This window comes from Diabrotica virgifera, chromosome 1 (genome assembly GCF_917563875.1).
Source record: "Diabrotica virgifera virgifera chromosome 1, PGI_DIABVI_V3a".
NCBI classification, from domain to species: Eukaryota; Metazoa; Arthropoda; class Insecta; order Coleoptera; family Chrysomelidae; genus Diabrotica; species Diabrotica virgifera.
In genome coordinates this window covers 27,559,299-27,583,483 of record NC_065443.1, presented here as the reverse complement: position 1 = coordinate 27,583,483, position 24,185 = coordinate 27,559,299, and positions in this window count along the sequence as shown.

The following is a 24,185-nucleotide window of genomic DNA, read 5'->3' as shown; positions in this document are numbered from 1 at the left end:
TTACACTCTAAATGTTTTGAGACTTTTCACAAAAAATAAAATTGTGTATTTCAATTTTTATATCTCATTTCCGCCAAAGGTTCGAAAACGAACCATTTTGTTGTTGTGACACCTGCCATTATCAAAGTGTAAAACAATTTTTTTACGAATGTTTAAGTTTATTTTACTCTAGTTAATCAAATATATTACATATTATTGCAGTATTTCTTTGCTTGGCGGTTAATGGGTTAAAGTAATTTTATAAGGTAATTTTTATAAAATAGTATATTCTAATTTCAAAGACGTCTTTTAACTTCATACATGCAACACTGTTATGTTGCGTCAGTTTGTCGAATTCGTGTTGGCATTCTCACATTAGCCTAGTGCTCACCTTAGTGCTTATAAGAGCCCCAATGGCTGCTTGGCTATCTGTGCATTTATGTTAATCCGCTGCAGTTCGAAGGCGCTCAAGTTATTTTCTCTTGCACACTGCAAGATTGCAAAAATCTCTGCCTGAAATACAGTGGTATATTCTCCTAGTGGAATAGAAATGTTAAAATTTTCATAACTACAGACTATTCCTGCACCCGATCTTTCTGCAGTTTTAGACACTTGAACCCATACCAGAGTATGGGTTCCATGTCATCGGGGAATTCACGGTACCTAACGAAAGAGCTGATATACTTGCCATGAGATCATCAGCTACAAAATACCTGGGTCCAGAGCCGGTTGTTGGAGTGCCAAAAAGCACCGTCCGCGAACGTAAAAAAGCCTGGATCCGAAGCCAATACAACTCACACTGGAAGAGTGTCCCCAGTCAAACACATGGTAAGTTGTATCTCGGACGGATATGTGCTAGTAGGGCTGAGTTGTTGCTGATAACAAGCAGGAATCAGCTCAGAGCCATAACAGGTTTCCTTACTGGGCATGCGTCAGTGGTCACCTGCATACAATGGGGCTAGTTCATGGAGAGTTGAGCTGCAGACTCTGTAGCAGAGAACCTGGAACAGTCAACCATATCTTGCATGACTGCGAGGCATTGGATAGAATGAGATAAACACTTTTTGGAGACATAGAAATTACTTAAAATATACAGGGTGTCCGGAAACTCTACCGACAAACGAAGACAGGAGATTCTTCAGATAATTTTAGGATAATTTAACCCAACTCACTTAGTCTGAAAATGCTTCCTAAGGGAGCTAGAGCTCTTTGAAGATGGCGTCTTGTAATTAGTTTTTCTTAAATACCTCCAGGATGCTTCTATTTAGAAAAACAAAAATTGGTACGCGTATTTATCTTCAAGATATAAATCTAATCCATCTGTTGCAAATTTCTAGTACCGATCATAGGCGTCCGTTTTAGGTAGGGCAACGGTTATTTTATCGCATAACTTTTTTATCTTTAACTTTTATGCATTTCTGACACTGGATTATTAAATTGTCAAGTATCCTAGTACTAAAATGTACTCTTGTTTTAAATCGGTAGGACACACCGTTTTCTAGAAAAATCGATTTGAAAATTTTTCGCTTTATGAATTAAAAAAAAAATTTCAAAAAAAAAACTGTTTAGAAAGACGAAAACTGGTACATTTATTTATATTCCAGAGATAAATCGATTTCATTAATTGCGAATTTCTAGTACCGGTCATAGGCGTCCGTTTTGGTTAGGTCAACTGTTATTTTATAACATACATTTCTTGTCTTGAATTTTTGAGCATTTTTGACACTAGATTATTAAATTATGAGGTATTCGAGTACTAAAAGTTACTCTTACTTTATGTTGGCAAAAAACTTCGTTTTTTGTTGAAAAGTTCTTTCAATTTTTTTTCAAATTCCAAAAACAAAAAACTTTCAAATCCATTTTTCTAGAAAACAGTGTGTCCTACCGACTTAAAACAAGAGTACCTTTTAGTACTAGATTACCTCACAATTTAATAATCCAGTGTCAGAAATGCATAAAAGTTAAGGACAAAAAAGTTACGCGATAAAATACCCGTTGCTCTACCCAAAACGGACGCCTATGACCGGTATTAGAAATTTGCAATTAATGAAATCGATTCATCTCTGAAAAGTAAATATGCATACCAATTTTCGTTTTTCTAAATAGAAGCGTTCTAGAGGTATTTAAGAAAAACTAATTTTATGACGCCATCTTCAAAGAGCTCTAGCTCCCTAGCATTTTCGGACTAGATGAATTGGGCTGAATTATCTTAAAATTATCTAAGGAATCTCCTGTCTTCGTTTGTCGGTAGAGTTTCTGGACACCCTGTATATGGCACCCACCTACTAGACCTGTATAAGCTAGTACAGGGTTCCAAAATTCGGGAATGGGTTTTATAAAGGAATGACAGATGTACAATAAGCCAATTGGCTGAAGTAAGACCGGTTCATAACAGACTCCTAACAGGAAAAAAACTCCATAGTAGGCCAGGAACCGAAGCTTTTCACCTCGCAATTTTTACAGAATGGATCGATTTGTTTGAAAATTTGAGAATAAGTAGTGGATAGTTCAAGAATCAAAATCTATATAATTCCGAAAGGCGCTTTTACCATGGGGGTGGTTGCCGCCCCATCTCGAGGGTGAAAATTTTTTATTATATTTTGACCACAAAAGTTGATAAAAATATTTATTCTAACCAAAAAATGTTCAATACATTTTTTTGATAAAATTAATAGTTTTCTTCCATTTATTCTCTATCGAAAATGTTAGTTCTGTATAGAAAAAATCAATGTTTGTCGATATTACGATTTACTCAATTTTTGCCGTAGAATTTTTTTTTCAAACCAAGGTTTTGGGAATTTAATAACCTACAATTTTATATTGAAATATTTTTTCGTATCTCTGATGCTAATCTTTCAATTCTGAAGAAAATGTCTTTTTTTACCCAACTACAAAAATTCGTTATTCGCTTTTAACTCCAGTTTTTTAAAAACGAATCATTCTAAGCCAGTCAAACTTCTAGAATCTTTTTATAATGCATAAATAAATGAGATTGAATAAGACCAATTACCAAAAACACCGCTAACTTACATTATTATGCTTCCAATTGGATTTCTCCTTTTTTTTTTCAAAAAAATATATTGATTTTTTAACCGTAACTTTTTTTTTATCTTAGAAAGTTTAATAAAAAAATAATTTTGTAGGCTTTTACAAGATCTATAAGTCTATTAATATTAAATCTTTTTAAAATCCTCAGTCGCAAAAAGAGGTGACTTTGAAAGGGTTGGTAAAGGTGGTTTTTGCATGTTATTACAAGTTTTAATTGTCAATAGCTCACTCAGTTTTTGCCGCAGAAAAAAATTTTTGTAAGTCAGGATCTTGTAAATTAAATAAGCTACATTTTCATATTTAAACATTTTTTCGTATCTCTGATGTTAATTTTGATATTCTGAAGAAGAGGCCATTTTTTTCCAAACTACAAAAATTCGTTATTCGCTTTGAATTCCATTATTTTTAACTAATCATTATAAGTCGGTCAAACTTCTAGAAGCTATTAACCTTTAACTACCCGCGCATCAAATTATAACATAACTACACGCGTGGCGTACTTTGTACGCCACAAGGAAAGACACTTAAAAACAGCGGATTTGTTTAATTTTTTTGAAAAAATACACTTAGTTGTTTGTTATAAACCTTATTCGGCATCAGTGAATACTTGGAGTTCCTTTTCAGTAAGCCAATTGGGATTTATAACTGGAATCATGGAATAACTGGATTCCATGATAAATAAAATTACTAATAAAAAAATTTTTTAAATGTGATTTTTTACAGGAGAAAAAGTATTGTTTACAAAGAAAAATATATTTTTTGCCATAATGACTAAAAAACAATTAAAATATGTACTTATATTACGACTTATAGTAATATAATCCTGGGGTATATTGTCCACCACCGGAAACAACAAATAATAAAATGTAAATTACGATCTTTCCAGAACGCCGATTATAACGAAACTAAAACCAAATTGTAAAGCACATTCCAGTGATAGGTTAGAAAAATAAGCAAGGTCAAAAATTCAATTTTTAAATATACATATTTCCAGTAGAATTTTTATATCTGGCGTACAAAGTACGCCAGCGCGTGTAGTTAAAGGTTAATAATACCTAAGTTAAAAAGACCAGATAAGGTTAATGACTAATTTTAATTAGGGTGGTGATTAGGGGGTTGCTTGATATCACTTTTTCGCTGAAAAAAATGGGGACTGACATTCTTTTCATTATTTAAAATCACTTAATTTTTGAGCTAGAGACTTTTTTTATTTCTGGTGTTAGATATTTTTTAAGTGCTTTAAATTACTTTGAACAAGTTGTCCTAGAAAAATGTATAGTTTTCCCGTCTTTTGACTTTGAAACTACAATATTTAGCATTTGACGAAGAAGAGCCAAGATAATATATAATAAGGTATAGCTCGAATACTATTAGTCCTCAAGAAAATTAAAAAAAAACGGTTTTGTTTATTTTTTCAAAAGTTACATTTCTGTTAAGTAAAGTTGTTTTGATAAAACGAAAACTTTTGGAGTTATTAGTAGAAAACTTATTAAAAACATTGATTTTTTGATATAAAACTATTACTTTCGATAGCGAATAAATCGAAAATTTTATCAAAAAAATGTATAGAACGTTTTTTGCTTAGAATGAACGTGTTTACCAACTTTTTTGATTAAAGTATAATAAAAAGTTTCCACCACCGAGATGGGGTGGCAACCACCCTCATGGTTCCATCCTCTACTTATTCTAAAATTATCAAGCAGATCGATCCTCTCTGTAAAAATTGTGAGGTTTTTCCTATTTTAAGCTTCATTACTTGGACTATAGATGTTACTACATTGTGACCTAAAAGATCTTTTCTATGCGTATTTGTAAAAGATATTTGTAAAATGTTTTTAGTACCCTAACAACCAGAAAAACACACATGTCTGTGTTTTGTTGGCCCACTAAAATAAGTTTAGGCACGTCTTGTTATTTGAACGATTTAGTCTTACTTATACTCGTTTAACCATAATAAAAACAGCCAAAATCGAATGCCTTGGTCACATCATTAATATGTAACAGCGAAATATATGGATTCCTGCAACAAATTTTACAGGGAAAATTAGAAGGAAAACTCGGAATAGGAAGGCGAAGAATTTCCTGGCTGAAAAATCTACGTACGCGGTTCAACATAAAAACCACAAATCCTTTTAGAGAAGCAGTTTACAAAGTACAGGTTGCCATGATGTTCGCCAACATCCGAGATAGATAGGCACTACAAGAAGAATAAGAAGATACTTGTTTGGGTTGTTATCAAGTAACCGTTCGAAATGTTTTATTATAGGTGTAATGCCTGTGAGCATCTTCATAAATTACGGTCTTTCAATTTTTAAAGTCGCCAGATATTCAGCCAGGGTCCAGGGTTTTAGATTCTAGGTTTTTCTTCTTTTTTGAATGTCTTGTCCTGCAAGAACATTGTACTCAGCCCACCTAAATAGTGTCGTGCTGCTAACTCCATAGCCCTGGAGAAGGTTTTTGAGCTGGGTGCTCTTCGTCGTCCAGGACCACGTTTTCCTTCTATTTTTCCCTAAATAATTACAAGTATTGGGGGGTAGGGTGCTTTAAATGTAGCTGGTGTTCGGCTTTTGTAATTCTTCCTTCGATATTTCTAGGCACGCCATTTCCCCATCGGAGCAGACGAAGTTTGGTAATACAGAGAGGACGACCACACTTCTACTATACTTAAAAACACTGGTTTTGGTAGTATGGTGAACTTTATTATTAAAAACTACACAAAAATAAAGCACTACATAAACTTAACTAACATTACAGCGGAGTGGCAAAATCTAGGAGCGATCGTTGGCGTTGTCTGTGTGAGTGTTCTGAGTTGAATGTGCGTACTGTGCTTATTGTGCGTGATTTAATCTCTCGCTTGCTAGCGGCTATAAAAATTGACCTATTTTTTAAGTACTACATCTGGAATTCTTAAGGTGATACAGTAGCGATCAACAGGTAGCCACAACGCGTTCCAAGATTGCGGCTGTAATTTTGAATATTTTTTCGAGATATTTGGCACACGTATTCGTAATATAATAAAGAATGTCGGTGCAGAGCCCAATTTGAAAAATATATTATTATGTATAATAAACTTTTTTATCCGATGCCTAGATTTTGTGTCATTTTGGAACTACTAATGAAATAAAAATTTTTAGTAGTTCCAAAACGACACACAATCTAGGCATCGGATAAAAAAGTATATTTGAAAAAAGTGTATTTTTTTGTTCTTCTTAATAGCGGTACAGTCTCTTTTTTTTAATATTGTATTTAATTACAGAGTAATTTCCACATATTAATATATTTTTCAAATTGGTCTCTGTACTGCCATTCTTTATTATATTACGAATACGTGTGCCAAATATCTCGAAAAAATATTCAAAATTACAGCCGCAATCTTGGAACGCGTTTTCGCTACCTGTTGATCGCTACTGTTTCCTCTTAACAAATTTGTATTAAAACTACAGCGGAGGTATAGCCGCGGAAATAAAATAAAAATCTTATTACTAATTACAACAAGTATATTTAGTATTTCTTATCAATGTAGAAGGCATAAATGGATGGATGACAAAAGGAAAAAAGGAGTGGAACGAACACATTAGTAGAATGGCAGACGAGAGGAAAGTACGAATAGCACGAGGTAATTCACCAAATTTACGAAGAAGTACTGGCAGATCAAGAAAAAGAAGGTTATGGGAGGCTAATATCGAAGAAGAAACAGGCTTTAAAGCCTACATACAAGAAGTAAGAAGAAGAAGAAGACTATTTTTCTTCTTAGTTTAGTTTCATAAAACCTTTGCAACAATCCTTTTTATGGCATTCAGAAGTTTTTTTTTCTTAGATCATTATCATCAGCTATTCCATCCATCGTTGGATATAAGCCTCCCTTAGGTGAGTCCATTCATTTCTGTTCATTGTTTTTTGCATCCATTCGTGGCCAGCGATTCACTTGATGTCATCGGTCCATCTGGTTTGAGGTCTACTTCTACTTATCTTACTTGCTCTTGGTCGCTATTCAGGAATTCGCTTCATCTACCGGTTGTATTTCATCCTTCCTATATGTCCTTCCCAGTTCCATGTAACATGGCAATCTTTTCGATCACGTCTCTTACTTTTGATCGTTTAATTTCTTCATTGGATTTGCGATCGTTGACCACAATGTTGAGCATTCTCCGTTCTATAACTCTCTGAATCACTAGAAGTCACAGTGGGAGTTCCTGCTTCCATTCCATATAGCAGAATGCAGACGACAAAACAACGTAATAACCGCATCCTTAAAAAATTCTTAGCGCTCTGCTAGTTAATACCTCTTGACTATTCTTAAATGATGTTCAACGACTATACAGGGTGGGCCAAAGGAAACAGTCCACCTAGATATTGGCCAATAGATATTAGATTTTAAGGAAATACCGAAACAGGTCTATTTTTATTTTTATATTGCAATTTTTTGGCATAAATTTCATACTAGTTACGTCATCTATCTGAGCGTGATGACGTAAGTGATTATTTTTGTTAAGTAGGAATAGGAGTCGTGTGGTAGTTCATTTGAAAGGGTGTTCAATTGTCTATTCTTCACTAATATAAATATTAATATCATTTTTTTATAAAGGGTGACCAAAAAAATTATTTTTGAATTAAAATAATTGACGCTAAAAAAAATTTATGTAATTTATTTAATTCAAAATACATTGTAATGCTGTTAGAAAATAGAAAAAATTGTTTATTTCACAATTAAACATTTCTTCTCACTTAAATTAACCACAAACAGCCTCCCACCTAACTAATCACTTGGCAGTTTGAACATTTAATTTAAGAGAAAAGCCAAATTTGCCAAATAAACTTTTTTTTCTATTTTCTGGTAGCAATATAATAGCCCGATCAAAGAACAATCTGACCCCAAAAAAATAAAGGAAGGATGAAAATTTGGGAATAGGTAGTTGAAATTGTCTATTATTATATAAGAAAAAGATTACAATTCTACATCCCCTCCATTTTTCAAAAATAGAGGGGACACCCCCTCTCGAAGGTAAAAATATACATTCAAAATAAGTCCGCAATTGGATAAAATGACTAATTCTAAGCAACTTTTGTTCTATAGAGTTTTTTCCCTAAGTCAATACTTCTCGAGTTATTTGCAAGGGAATATATTCATTTTTTAACAGAAAAAAATATGTTTTTGGACGGTTTTTCCGAGATAACTCAAAAAGTAAGTATTTCAGCGAAAAAAATATTCTTGGAAAAAATATAGCTTATAAAAAAATGAAAACAATGGTGTATGTTTAGGTCTGTAGACCCAGTAGAAGCAGAGTTGTAGCTAATAAAAAGTAGGTTCTTCTTCATAAAATTCCAAATCGAAAAACTGAGCACTTCTCGGGAAAATTCATTTCAACTTTTTTTAAAGTGTTTACAAAAGGATCATTTTTGTTTTAAAAAAAAACTTGTAACATTACAAGTAAGTGAGTTACGCTCAAAATATTGTTGGTCCCTTTAATTTTTTGGTAAAAAGATCGCAAAAATCACCCCCTAATTAGCATCGTAAATAAATTTTATCATTACCACTTCACAAGCTACTTTGCTTATGTATTATCTATATGATCTGTAAGTTTCATCTGTTCAAAGTGCTTATTTTTGAAAAAGCTGTAGTTAAAATGGCTTGAACGAGTAACTAATCACGAGTTTAGGCAAATATTAAACAGCCATAGCATAATCAATTTCAGTATAACAAGAAAACAAAAAAGGAAAAATATTCCGAGAAGCAAAACGTACATTTTATTACTCTTTAAAATTGTTGGTATTACTAATAATTTTTATTTCCATTTATTTTTTTTATTCAAAATAAAAAAAATGTTATTTTAAACCCAATTTTTTTCAAAACTGAGCACTTTGAACCAATGCAACTTATAGATGATATAAACAATACATAAGTAAAGTAATTTTTGAAGCGGTTATGATTAATTTTCTTTGGGAAGCTAATTACTGGGTGATTTTCGCGATTTCTGTACCAAGAAATAAAAGGGACCAACAATATTTTGAGCGTAACTCACTTATTTTGAATGTTAGACATTTTTTTAAAAAACAAAAATAAACCTTTTTTTAAACACTTTAAAACAGTTGTAATGAATTTTCCCCGAAAAATGCTTTGTTTTTTTTGGTTATTTCACATTGAAATATTTGATTTGGAATTTGACGAAGAACCTACTTTTCATTAGCTACAACTACGCTTGTACTGGGTCTGCAGACCTCACGCGTACACCATTTTTTTCAATTTTTTTTAAGCTATATTTTTACTCAAAATATTTTTTTAGCTAGAGTACTTACTTTTTGAGTTATCTGCGAAAAACCGTCCATAAACATTTTTTTTTGTTAAAAATGAACATATTCACTCGCAAATATCTCGAAAAGTATTGACTTAGTAAAAAAACTCTATAGAACAAAAGTTGCTTAGAATTAGTCATTTTATCCAATTCCGGGCCTATTTTGAACGTATATTTTTTCACTCACGAGAAAATATTTTTCACCCCGTATTTCCCAATTTTTTTGAAATGGAGGGGATGTAGAATTGTAAACTTTCTCTTATATAATAATAGACAATTTCAACTACCTATTTCCAAATTTTCATCCTTCTTTTATTTTTTGGAGGTTTTCGTTAAATGTTGTGTTCCTGATCGGGCTATAATGTATTTTGAGCTAAATAAATTATATACATGTTTCTTTTGCGTCAATTAATTTAATTCAAAAATTATTTTTTTGGCCACCCTGAATAAATATTAATATTAATGTTTATATTACTGAATAGAGAATTGAACCACCTTTCAAATGAGCTATCACACGATCCCTAATCTTATTTAAAAAAATAATCGATTACATCATCACGCCCAGATGAATTACGTCCCTAATACGAAATATAGATGAAAAAATTGTAATTTAAAAATAAAATCGACCTGTTTCGGCATTTCCTTAAAATCCAATAATTACTGCCAAATATTATGGTGGACTCTTTCCTTTTTCCCCCACTGTATTTTATAGTATTGACAAATTCAGTAATGAGCGCACTAATAACTGGCAAAATAACGCAAAAGATGGAAAACATATTAAGTAGTGAGATAAAAAGAAATGAAACTAGTGGAGGTGGGAAATTTAGCGATAAAAACCTATAAAATTATATTATATTTATTGTTTCCCACCTTCAGACGGATCAGAGGAGTATGTCAACCACAACTGTCACTGTCACAGTGACGGTTGAAAAACTCGTCCGATACGTCTAAAGGTGGGAAACAATAAGTAGAATGTAAATTTATAGGTTTTTATCGCTAAATCTCCCACCTTCACTATTTTCATTTCTTTTTATCTCACAACTTAATGTGTTTTCCATCTTTTGCGTTATTTTGCCGGTTATTAGCGCGCTCACCACTGTATAATAAAAAAACCCTATAAAATTTGAGTTCAGAATTATCTTTTTGTATTATATAATAAATAGAATATTTTTTTATTTTAATAATTAACTTAACATTGAACATTTCGTTTTATTTTATTAAAGCAACTCTTTAATAAATCTTGACATTACAGGAACAGCAGAGTGAAAGAAAACGTCCAACTAACACTAAAATTATTACTTGTTGTCTAGTAAAACGTTAATTTGGTAGAAATTCATGTCACGTCAAACTTCGTCTAATGAACTTAGCAAAAAATGGGAAGCAATGCTGGAAATGTTGGAAAGAAGTTATGTGCGCCGCGCCGGAACATGACGCGTACAATAATCCTGAGGATTTTAATTTATCATGTCCAGATCTGTCGCTTTTGTTTGCTTGTGAAAACAACTTTATTTGCATGAAAACCTCCTTCGCCTTTACATCCGTTTGAATATAAACTGTCACAAACGTTTTTTCCCACAAAATCATTTCTCTGATCTTTTTGCAAACTTCTTTTGCAGAGCAGTACTGTATTAAAAATTTGATTAAAATCAAATTAAAATAAAAAAAATAATATTAGAAATTCATTTTCTGATAATATATACTGATTAGCGCGCTAATAACCGTCAAAATAACGCAAAAGATGGAAAACATAATACATTAAGAAAGAAAAAGAGCTGAAAGTAGTAGAGGTGGAAATTATCGATATAAACGTATACATTAACAATTACATTACATACTTTACTACCTTTAAACGTATCGGAGGAGTATGACAACTGTCATTGTGAGAGGGGAATTTTATTAAAATACTCTTGTCACAGACGTCTAAAGGTAGGAAACTATGTAATGTAATGTTAGTTTATACATTTATATCGATAATTTCCAACTCTACTAGTTTTATCTCTTTTTAATTCACAATGTATTATGTTTTCCATCTTTTGCGTTATTTTGCAGGTTATTAGCGCGCTTACCACTGTACACATTTATAATACATTATACGAAATTTGCTATAGAAAATTATCTGATATACCTAAATAAATATAATTTAAGGGTACAGGCGCAAATATTTTACGGCTATCCCTACTTTTTCTTTCTTTGCACGGAAAATTACGTGTAGTAAAATTCTAACTAGTATGGATAAGTACATAAACATCTTTAAAGTCATCTTAGTCCATCTGTCATCCTTCTGCCGTAGGGTGTGTCCGGCGAACTTCCATTTAAGCTTTGCTACTTGGGTAGAGACATATTTCACTTTTGTTTTGTTACGGATCCATTCGTTTCTTTTCCTGTCTGATAGTTTAATGTTCAGCATTTTTCTTTCCATGGATCTTTCTGTCTTTGCTATTTTTTTCATATTTTCTTTTGTAAACGTCCATGTCTGAGAGCCATATATTAGAACAGGGAGTATACATTAATTGAATAATTTTGTTTTAGGTATTGCGGATATTTTCTGTTCTTTAGAATATAAGACAGTTTTCCGAATGATGCCCAGGCCAATCTTATTCTTCTCTTTATTTCTTCGGTTTGATTTTCTTTATTTATAGATATATAATATACTCTTTCACTTGTTCTATTCTTGTTTGTGCCACTGTAGTTATTAGTTCTTCTTGTTTATTGGTCATGGTTTTTGTTTTACTGTAATTCATCTTCAGTCCTATCTTTGTCGATTCTCTATCTAGTTCTTCCATCATTCTTTGTAATTCTTCACTTCTTTTTGCTATTAATACAATATCATCAGCATATCGTAAATGATTCAGATATTGCCCGTTTATGTTTATACCCAAACCATCCTAGTGTAGTTGTTTAAACACATCTTCTAGCGCTTGGTTGAATAGCTTGGGCGAGATGGTATCTCCTTGTCTTACTCCTCGGTTTATTTTAATAGGCTCCGTTTGTTTTATTAGCTTAATAGTTGTTGTTGCCTTATCATATATATTTGTAATTAAGTTGGTATATCTGTAGTCGATTCTGCTGTTTTGTAGGGAATTCTTTACTGCCCATTGTTCCACAATTTCGAAGTCATAAAGCATAAAATGCTTTTTCGAAGTCAATAAGTGCCATGTATAGCGGGATATGATATTCGTTAGCTTTTTCGATTAATATCTTCATCGTTACAAGGTGGTCACTTGTACTGAAGCTCTTTCTAAACCCGGCTTGTTCTCTTGCGTGGTATCCATCTGATTTAGTTGTTAATCTGTTTGTTAATATCTTGGTTAATAGTTTGTACATCACATTTAGTAAAGGTATGTGTCTGTAATTCTTTAGATCCTTTTTATCTCCTTTCTTAAAAAGTAACAATGTTACTGCTTTGTTCCAAGTGTTGGGTATTTGTTTTGCCATTAATATTTTATTCATAAGTATGTTATATACGTCTGTTAAGAGTACGAAATTGGAAAACTAAGGCGAAGGATGGGAAGAAATGGAAGCTGATCATAAAACAGGCCAAGGCCCAGTATGGATTGTAGATTGTAGAGCCAACGATGATTTTATACATTTGTATATCGTATACTTTTACACGGTTTATCTCTTTTTTTTATATCAACTTAGAGACGGAGTATTGGGATTTTGTAATCAATAAATAAATAAAATAAATATAAATTCTATATTTGCTATGTCGTTTTGTCGAGTATGGTTTTTTTAGATGTTAGTATTATACATGCTACATAACTTGAATGTAAACAAAAAAGTCGGACTATTACTTACTATTGCACACGGTTTATCACTTTTTCCTTTATATAAACAACTTAGAGACAAAGTATTCATATTTTAAAGATAATGATAAATAAATATAATTTCTTTATTAGATACGCCCTTTTGTCAAGTGTAATTTTACTTAGAAGTAAGTAGTACTTACTACATAACTTGAAAGAACACGAAGAATTCGGACTGCTACGACCCTGATCAGGGACGAAGCCCAAGTTCGTTTCGATGTCGAATAAATAACTGCACAAGAGAGCAGCTGAAATACTTCCAATTCAAAAAAGGATTTCATTAAATTCGGTAAACGAGGACACATTTACAAAAAAGGCCGGGACACGCTGGAATTTGTAGGGATTATTCATAAAAGGGTAACAATTATGAGGGTTGGAATATCAACTGAAAAGGTTTTATCCCAAAAAACTTCCTAATGAATTCCGGGAAGATACTGAGAAATTAAATACAAACAATAAGCTGTATATATAATATATAGGTGTCCCGAAAAGATTGGTCATAAATTATACCACTGATTCTGGGGTCAAAAATAGGTTGATTGAACCTCACTTACCTATACAGGGTGTCCAGAAACTCCACCGACAAACGAAGACAGGAGATTCCTCAGATAAATTTAAGACATTTTAACCCAATTCTTCTAGTCCGAAAATGCTTCCTGAGGGAGCTAGAGCTCTTTGAAGATGGTGTCTTTGAATTAGTTTTCTTAAGTATCTCCAGAACGCTTTTATTTAGAAAACTGAAAATTGGTACGCATATTTGTCTTCCAAAAATAAATCGATTACATTTATTGTGAATTTCTAGTACCGGTCGTAGGCGTCCGTTTTGGGTAGGGCAACGGTTATTTTATCGTATAAATTTAGGTCTTTAACTTTTTAGCATTTTTGACACTGGATCATTAAATTATGAGGTATGTTAGTACTAAAAGGTACTCTCGCTTTAAGTCAGTAGAACACACCGTATTCTAGAAAAACCGATTTGAAAATTTTTCGTTTTTTGAATTTCCAAAACATATTTCAAAATAAAACCATTTAGAAAAACGAAAACTGGTACGTTTATTAATTTATATTTCAGAGATGAACCGATTTCATTAATTGCGAATTTCTAGTACCGGTCATATGCGCCCGTTTTGGGTAGGTCAAAGGTTATTTTATCGCTTAACTTTTTTGTCTTTAATTTTTAAGAATTTTTGACTTTAGATTAATAAATTATGAGGAAATCTAGTATTAAAAATTACTCTTGCTATAAGTTAATAAAATACACTGTTTTTTTTAATTTTTTTTAAATTTTTTTTCAAATTCAAAAACGAAAAATTTTCAAATCGATTTTTCTAGAAAACGGTGTGTCCTACCGACTTAAATCAAGAGTACCTTTTAGTACTAAAATATCTCACAATATAATAATCCAGTATCAAAAATGCTTAAAATTTAAAGACAAAAAAGATATCCGATAAAATAAGTTGCCCTACCCGAAACGAATGCCTATAACCGGTACTAGAAATTCACAATGGATGAAATCGATTTATCTCTGGAAGATAAATATACGTACCAATTTTTGTTTTTCTAAGTAGAAGCGTTCTGGAGGTAAGGTATTTAAGAAAAACTAATTAGAAGACGCCATTTTCAAAGAGCTCTAGCTCCCTTAGGAAGCATTTTCGGACTAGATGAATTGGGTTAAAATGTCTTAAAATTATATGAGCAATCTCCTGCCTTTGTCTGTCGGTAGAGTTTCTGGACACCCTGTATACAATAGTGCACACAAAAAAGTTACAGCCTTTGAAGTTTCAAAATGAAAATTGATTTTTTTTCATATATCGAAAACTCTCAGAGATTTTTTATTGAAAATAGACATGTGGCTTTTTTATGGCAGCAACATCTTAAAAAAATTTAAGTGAAATTTGTGCACCCCATAAAAATGTTATGGGGATTTTGTTCCCTTAAACCCCCCAAACTTTTGTGTACGATACAATTAAATTATTATTGTGGCACCATCAGTTAAACACAATGTTTTTAAAACTTTTTTGTTTCCTAGTACTTTTTCGATAAGCCAGTGTTTATCGAGATATTTTGAATATTTGTCGAATCCACCACATATTTGTACTCGTATATGGCTAAGTACGATTACAGAGACCTGCTAATAATCTGAAAATTTATTTATAATTTACATTTTTAGGTATATTTTGAAAAAGAAGCTACATCTCGATAAAAGGTGACTTATAAAAAAAATACTAAGTGACAAAAGTTTTAAAAAACACTGTGTTTAACTAATGGTACCACAATAATAGTTTAATTGGAAAATACACAAACATTTGGGGGGTTTAAAGGAACAAAACCCCCATAAAATTTTTACGTAAATATATTGAAAAAGAAGCCGCATCTCGATAAAAACTGGCTTATCGAAGAAATACTAGTAGACAAAAAAGTTTTAAAAACGTTGTGTTTAACTAATGGTACCACAATAATAAATTAATTGGAACGTACACAAAAGTTAGGGGGGCTTAAGTGAACAAAATCCCCATAAATTGTTTATAGGGCGGACAAATTTCACAATAATTTTGTTTTAAGATGTTCCTGCCATAAGAATGTTACATGTCCATTTTCAATAAAATATGTCTAATAGTTTTCGATATATTGAAAAACATCGATTTTCATTTTGTAATTTCAAAGGGCTGTAACTCTTTTTTATGAGCACATTTATACTTAGGTAAGTTAGGTTCAATCGAACTATTTTTGACCCCAGAATGTGTGGTATAATTTATGACCAATCATTTCGGGACGCCCTGTGTGTGTGTGTTTACAAAGAGGGGATGGCATTAGATAAACTTTTTGCCACAGATATTTGAAAGTTGAAGATTGAAGATGTCATATTAAATTTTTATTTTAGAATCTTTAAAAAATTGTATGATAATATCATTAATAGTTTTGGTATTGAAGCTTAGTAGATGTGAAATATTCAGCGGTAAACTTACATTCCGCTCCTGAAGTCTAGCAATTAGTGCTTTCGTATGGTTTTTATTAAGTTCACAATTAAAGATTATATGATTTAAATCTGCAGTAGAGTAGTTATCACATGAACAGAGAGAGTTGATACGCATTCCTATTTTAGCTAAATGTGCAGGAAAATTGCCATGGTTTAATCTTAAGCGACTTAAGGATGTGGAATAAAATCGAGTAACGTGATAATCAAATATATGTGGGATATTTTGCGGAAGTTGTGGGTGTATGTAAGTGTATGGATTCCTCGAAGTTTGTACAAACTTAAGCCAAATAGTTTCCCATTTCTTTCTTAATTTTTTATGCAATTCTGGAATGTAATCGCTGGAGATTGTTAAATCTACTATTTCATTTAAAGTTGCCGAATTCTTTGCCATTTCATCCACTATCTCATTTTCTTTGATTCCAGCATGTCCTTTTACCCAGATAAAGACCAAGTCACTACTATTATTTTTAAATCGAGCGATTGTCTTTATAATATGGCATAACAACTCATTGTTGTGTTTTTTGGTTATTGGTTGTGATATTGCCTCAAGAGCAGATAAAGAATCTGATAGTATAACCGTGTCTCCAAAGTTCTGTTCAACCGCGTAAGTTAGGGCTCTTTCAATAGCATAAAGTTCGGCAGTGAAGATAGATGTACATTTAGGTAGTCTAAAAGAATTACCACTTTTTATATTAGAAACATAATAAGCGCTACCTACACTATTACATGTTTTTGAACCATCTGTATAGATGTATTTATAATTAGAAAATTCAGATAAGATTAATTTTATAATTTTATTGTTTTGGCATGGTAATTTTTTTTTAAACTTTGGTCATGTAAACCTTGCAACCACCAACTATTAAAAATATTTAAAAGAATTCCTTTAGCAATTTCAGGCAAGTATTCAATCATTTTATATGTAATGCTATCAAAACCCGGTGCTGTACTTTTAGATTGTTTGATTGCTAATCGTAATTCCTCCAAATTGATAGGCATATAAAATGATTCATTGCATGCTACATTACTATTGAATTTACTGAAGTCGATTTTATTCGATGCAAATTTGGGAATAAAAAACTCAAAAAAATCGTCCACCATATCAGCTGATATACTGCCCGATCCCGTTGAGTTTTTGTTTGATATTTTTTTTATAAATTGCCAAATTTTAGTAGGGTGCGTGTTTTTATTAATATTGCTTATGAAAGATATCCAGCTATCTCGAGCTTTTTTAGAAAATAGTAATTTAGTTTGACTAGCTACATTTTGATATTGACAATAGTTTGTATAGTTTGAGACACGTTTATACTGGTTCAGGGCTTCTTTTCTGCGACGAAACATATCATAGCATTCGGTATCCCACCATATTGGACGCTGAGTTACTTGTTGTCTTGCTCTTTTTAGGGGAATAGTTGCGGATGCTGCCTCTGAGACCTTTTCCATAAAAATAGAGAAGCTTAGTAGATTGGAGTTTAGATTTTGGTTTGTACTAATTAACGAATTTTCCAGTATAGTGGAGTATGCAGACCAATCAGCTAATTTATCATTCCATTTAGATGCTGCATTTTTATTTATTATAACTCTATCCCTAATAATTTCAAATTTGATTAAGCAATGATCTGAACCTAACGCATCTGGTACGACATCCCATACACAACAATCACTAGCCAAACCAGCAGAGCAAAATGTAATGTCTACCGCCGAAGGTAGCTCTTCTGGACGAGAAATTCTAGTTGGTTTACCATTATTGAGAACAACATAGTTATTGTCATCTAAGGCTTCTACTAATTGATTACCACAAGCTTTATTAATATGAGATCCCCAAAGTGTATGATGGCTGTTAAAATCGCCACAGAAGATAACAGGAGAATTAAATTGCCAAAAGATATTTGACCAATCTGATTTAGAAACATTTAATTTAGGTGGTTTATACACCGATACTAGTATGATATTTAAGGACGGAAATTTAACTGCGCAAAGTTCTAAATCTTTTTTATATGCAAAAGTAATAGGAAAATTTATAAATTTAATGTCTTGGCGAACTGCAATGGCAACACCGCCAAAGCCATTTGCACGATCCTGTCGGATAATCTTATACCCTTTTAGTTTAAAAGAATGGTTTGGTTTTTTGAAGGTTTCTGATAAAGCTATAATATCTACAAGATTATTGTGTAAAAAATTTAATAAATAATTTATAATTTAATAATATCTACAGGATGGTTTTTAGAGAAAGAACGAATATTCCATTGGATAACTTTAATATTTTTACTATTGGGTGTACTTATCTTATTAGTGGATTGAATCATCAGAACAAGATTCAATATCGATTTCTAGAATTACATTTGAAGGACTTAATATAGAGATCATATTTCTAATATTTTCTTCTAAATTGTAATTTGTTTCGGATGAATCTGAATTAACTACTTGTTTAACTACGGTTATTATCTGACTTGTTAGTTTTTCCTTATATTGGATAAAGTCATCTCTGTGAGGATTTGGTATGATGGGATTATGTGAAGATTTGGTTTTTTTTGATTGAAAATGGGAAGAAGCAGGCAGAGACGGAGAAATAGGTGTAGACTCCGGAGCAGATGGCTTACGTTTTTTCACTTGTCTTTTGGGTGAAGTATTTCGAACAATGGGTTTACGTAGCAAAAAGCTAGAATTTGGAGTTTGGGACGTACTGGGGAGTGGCAGAGAGGGAAAATTAGTGGAATTGTTAAGAACTGAAAATCTATTATTTGTAGAAATCTTGGCATAAGATGGATTATCATGCAATCTTTCAGCTTCTTTAAATGTAATATTTTCCCTGGCCATGAGTTGTTTGATATTTTTAGTTTCTTATATACTGGACAATCTCTGGATGTAGAGCAGTGTTCATTATTTTGGCAATAAATGCAGAATTTTTCGCAAGAAGAGTCTGACGTATGATTTAGGCTAGAACAGTTTCGACAGTGAGAAGATTTGGTTTTACATTGCTTGGCAGAATGCCCATATCGCAAGCAATTAAAACATTGAACAACGGGGAATATACAGTGCTGTTTTTGTGACGGTACGCGCCGGTACGCCGTACCGGTACCTTTTGGGACAAAAAATAAGAAAAAACAACAAAATCATAGACAAATTCCTGAATTGTTTCCTTGCTCCCAAATAGCTTTAAAACGATCTTATAGATGATAAATTTAAAAAATTTTCCCGGGTACGGAGCCTTTTATGAACACTCCCCAGACCCCCCGGAACATTGCGTACCGGAACCTATATTGTTACAAAAACAGCACTGGGAATATATATGGTTCTACAGAGAAATTGCATAAATTAATTGTTATATTTTGAGGAAGTTCATTTCCTACAAATTGAACAATAACCATTTGTCTGTTTATATATGAAATATTACCGTCTTTATCTGTTACCTTTCGTTTCATGCGTTGAACTTGAACCACCTCTTTATTAGATATTATGGCATTTTTTAAATATTCCTCAGAAAAGTATGTGTCAATATTCCTCAACACACCCTTCTTGTGTGTAAAAAATTTGGGTATATACGCTACTAAGTTATTATTAGACATAATTTTATTAATAACTAGATAATTAACTTTTTCATAAGACTTAAAAATAACTTTAACGCGATTAAGACCAATCGATTTGATATCAAGAACATCGGATTTTATATAATTGTCATTCAACAAAACGTGACCAATCCGGATTGGGAAAATTCTTCCCAAATGCTTATCAGTACTCTCAATATATACAAAATATGGCCCTTTATCCTCAGTTCTATATCTATTATTTAAATCTATAAAATTATTTACATACCTATCCTCCTCTGCGCCCTTATTTTCGGGTGGCGAAGTGCCACCCGAGGTCTCATCCATTATATATTTTTTTAATCACTTACCTCACCTACCTATTATAAACAATAAAGAAAATTAACAAAAGGAACACTAATTAACACAATAACACACAATACACCGAGAACTGCTCGTTTGTATCGTTAAAATCAAACTATTAAAATGCGGAGAATAAAAATTCGTGTCCACACTTTGACAGTTATTTGACAATTGGGGACGCCCTGTATATAAGAATATAAATATTTATACTAGATACTAAAAGTTCACAATTTGTATATTCCGATAAATGTTTTCCGGTAGAACATATCGCATTAGTCAAAACTTTGGAGCAACTTTAAACTTACTCCTAGCGTGAGTTAAAAGCTTGAATATTTAACGTGTACAATCTTTATCGCATTAGTAAAAGAAATTCCAGTTTCTTCTTAAACCTCCTTGAAACTGCCTTTTAATTAACCACGTTTTCAGACAACAAAAAGATACCTAAATACTATTTTTATTTATTGTTTAGTTTAAAAAATATATTGAGGAAAATACAAATTATTAATTTTTGATATAATTATAATCGTGAATGCGCTATTTTTGATTGTAGCCTGTATATAGATAGAAAAATTGCTTTATTTAAAAAACTCTTGAAATTGTTTTCTATACACGTATTTAGCTACTAGCCCGATCAAAGAACAATCTGACCCAAAAAAAAAATAAAGGAAGGATGAAAATTTCGGAATAGGTACTTAAAATTGTCTATTATTATATAAGAAAAAGTTTACAATTCTACCTCTCCCCTCCATTTTACAAAAATGGAGGGGAATACCCCCTCAAGAAGGTGAAAAATATATATTCAAAATCAGACCGGAATTTGATAAAATTACTAATTCTAAACAATTTTTGTTCTATAGAGTTTTTTCGCTAAGTCGATACTTTTCGAGTTATTTGCGAGTGAATATGTTCATTTTTAACAAAAAAACATGTTTTTGGACTGTTTTTCGGAGATAAGTCAAGAAGTAAGTATTTCATCGAATAAAAATTCTTAACAAAAATATAGCTTCTAAAAAATTTAAAAAAAATGGTGTATAGTGTGACCAACTAGCCCGAAAAATCCGGGACATGGCCAGAATTACGAAGTTGTGTCCCGGCGTCCCGGAAAAGGCTTCCGGGCCATCCGAATTTTCAACTTTTTGGTAAAATTCTATTTTTTTCGTTATTCTTTTAAGAATACACATCAAATTAAATTGTTGGGACGACAAAAAAAAATCGACAATAATTATGATTTTAAAAAATAAGCAATGTAAAAAATTACATTGCGAGCACTTTTCGAAAAAAAATCATTTCAACTTTTTTAAAGTGTTTAAAAAAGGTTTATTTTTGTTTTTTAAAAAACTTCTACTAACATTAAAAGTAAGTGAGTTACGCTTAAAATATTCTTAGTCTCTTTTATTTTTTGGTAACAAAATCGCGAAAATCGCCCCCTAATTAGCATCACAAATAAATTTTATCATTATCACTTGACAGGTTACTTTGATTATGTATTATTTTTATGATCTGTAAGTTTCATGGGTTCAAAGTGCTTATTTTTGAAAAAGCTGTAGTTAAAATGGCTTAAACGAGTAACTAATCACGAGTTTAGGTAAATTTTGAACAGCCATAGGATAACCAATTTTTGTCTAACAAGAAAACAGAAAATAAAAAATGTTCAGAAAAGCAAAACAAACATTTTATTACTCTTTGAGATTTTTGGTATTACTAATAATTTTTAAGTTGATTCCATAAAAAATTCCATTTTTGTTTAAATAAAAAAAAGTTTTATTTTAAACCCAATTTTTTTCAAAGATGAGCACTTTGAACCATCGAAATTTATAGATAATATGAAAAATACATAAGTAAAGTAACTTGTGAAGCGATAACGATTAATTTTATTTAGGAAGCTAAGTAATTTTCGCGATTTTTTTAGCAAAAAATAAAAAAGATCAGCAATATTTTAAGCGTAACTCACTTATTTGTAATGTTAAAAGTTTTTTTAAAAAACCAAAAAAAAAACTTTTTTTAAACACTTTAAAAAAGTGGTAATGAATTTTCCCCGAAAAGAGCTCCGTTGTTGGGTTATTTTAAATTGAAATATTCGATTTGGAATTTGGCGAAGAATAACCTACTTCTCATACAACTCTGTTTCTACTGCGTTTACAGATCTTATGCATACACCATTTTTTCAGTTTTTTATAAGCTATATTTTTGCTAAAAATATTTTTTTCGCTAAAATACTTACTTTTTGAGTTATTTGCGAAAAACCGTCCAAGAACACGTTTTCTTTTTGTTAAAAATGAACATACTCGCAAATAACTCGAAAAAATTAACTTAGTGAAAAAACTCTATAGAACAAAAGTTACTTAGAATTAGTCATTTTATACAATTTCGGACTTATTTTGAACGTATATTTTTTTACCACCGAGAAAATATTTTTCACACCGTATTTCCCAATTTTTGTGAAATGGAGGGTGTGTAGAATTGTAAACTTTTTCTTATATAATAATAGACAATTTCAACTACCTATTCCCAAATTTTCATCCTTCCTTTATAGCCTAATAAAAAAAAAAAAGTCAAAATGTTAATTCGTACAGGTTGAAACAAATTTTATATCAAAGTTTAGGTGGGTACAAAAGATATTTTCAAGAAAGTATCCAAATCATAAAAGGGGATCATTGTTTAAATAATTAAAAAGGGGTAATTTTTGCAAAAAAAAAACACTTTTTTAACCGCTGAGGTAATTCACTTATTAACGAAGGTCTAAAGGATTTTTTCTGCAAAGTTAAGGGGTAAATCTTTCACATAAGACTTTCTAAATTAAATTTGACCCCCTATTTATTTCAATAATTGTTTATAAAACTTTAAAAACAAATTTGCAAAAATTTATTTTTAGCGTTTTAAATAAGCACTATAAAATATCTTATTTTACAGAATAAGTTGCGCTATGTTACCAGTATTAAGCAAAAAAAAGTGGTCGGAAAATATTTAATATTTTTTGAGATATTGAATTTGTTTTTTAAATGTTACTATATTTTCAATTGCAAAAACGCGGTTGTTGTCAGAGAAATATTTACCTACGTAAGATCCAATTATTTTTATTTTTATGTATATTTTCGATAAATTTATTGATAAATTCAAATTTTAATTAAATTAAGGGGACTAAGTGGGGATTAAGTATTTTGAAATGCCGTTTCGATAATTGGATTCCTGGGAATTTTTTACTAATTAACAAATTTTTTTTGTCGTTTTTTTCTTCTTCTTTTTTTTCTTGGAGTTATATTACTACGGGCCCTTTTAGGGTTAAATTTTATTAAGAATGTCGAATATCTGGGTTGTAAATTCTAGACCTAAAAATATTAAGATTTAACTAAAATCTCTTAAATAAAATGTGGCTACTTACTGAGTTACAGGGTGTTTTATTTGAAAATTTAAAAAATTATTGTTACCAAGTACTTTAAAACTATTTGACGTATCCTTATTATACTTGCTAGAAAGTGTGGTTATTATATACCCTACTAAATTGTGATTAATAAACGTTTCTAGCTACTGCCAGAGGCGTACGACAGGGGATAGTGGATGATTGACCCTTCCCAAATTCTACGCCACTGAGTGAATTACTATTTTAGCGATTTTTTTCCATTCTCCAATACTTTGTATGTAAATATCTTTATTGGTATCGATAAAGTCATCAGTTTGCGAGATATTGGAAGTTTAAAATGAATGAATGAATGAATCAAAATAACTATGCCGTTTCATTTTGAACGTCCAATATCTCGAAAACTAATGACTTAATCGTTACCAATAAAGAGTATATTATTTACAGAGAAAGTATTGGAGAATCGAAAAATTTCGCTAGAATAGTAATACCGTCAGTGGCGTAGAATTTGGGTAGGGTCAAACATTCACTATCCCCTGTCGTACGCCTCTGGAAGTTGATAGAAACTTTTGTTTATCACAATTTAGTAGACTGTATAGTAGCCACACTTTCTGCCAAGTATGGTAAGGATACGCCAAATAGTTTGAAAGTACTTGGTAAAAATAATTTTTTAATTTTTAAATAAAACACCCTGTACCTCAGTAAGTAGCCACATTTTATTTAAGTGATTTTAGACCAATCTTAATATTTTTAGGTCTAGAATCTACAACTTAAAAATTCGACATTCTTAATGAAACTTAACCCTCAAAGGACCCTTAATACATATAACTCAAAGAAAAAAAAAAA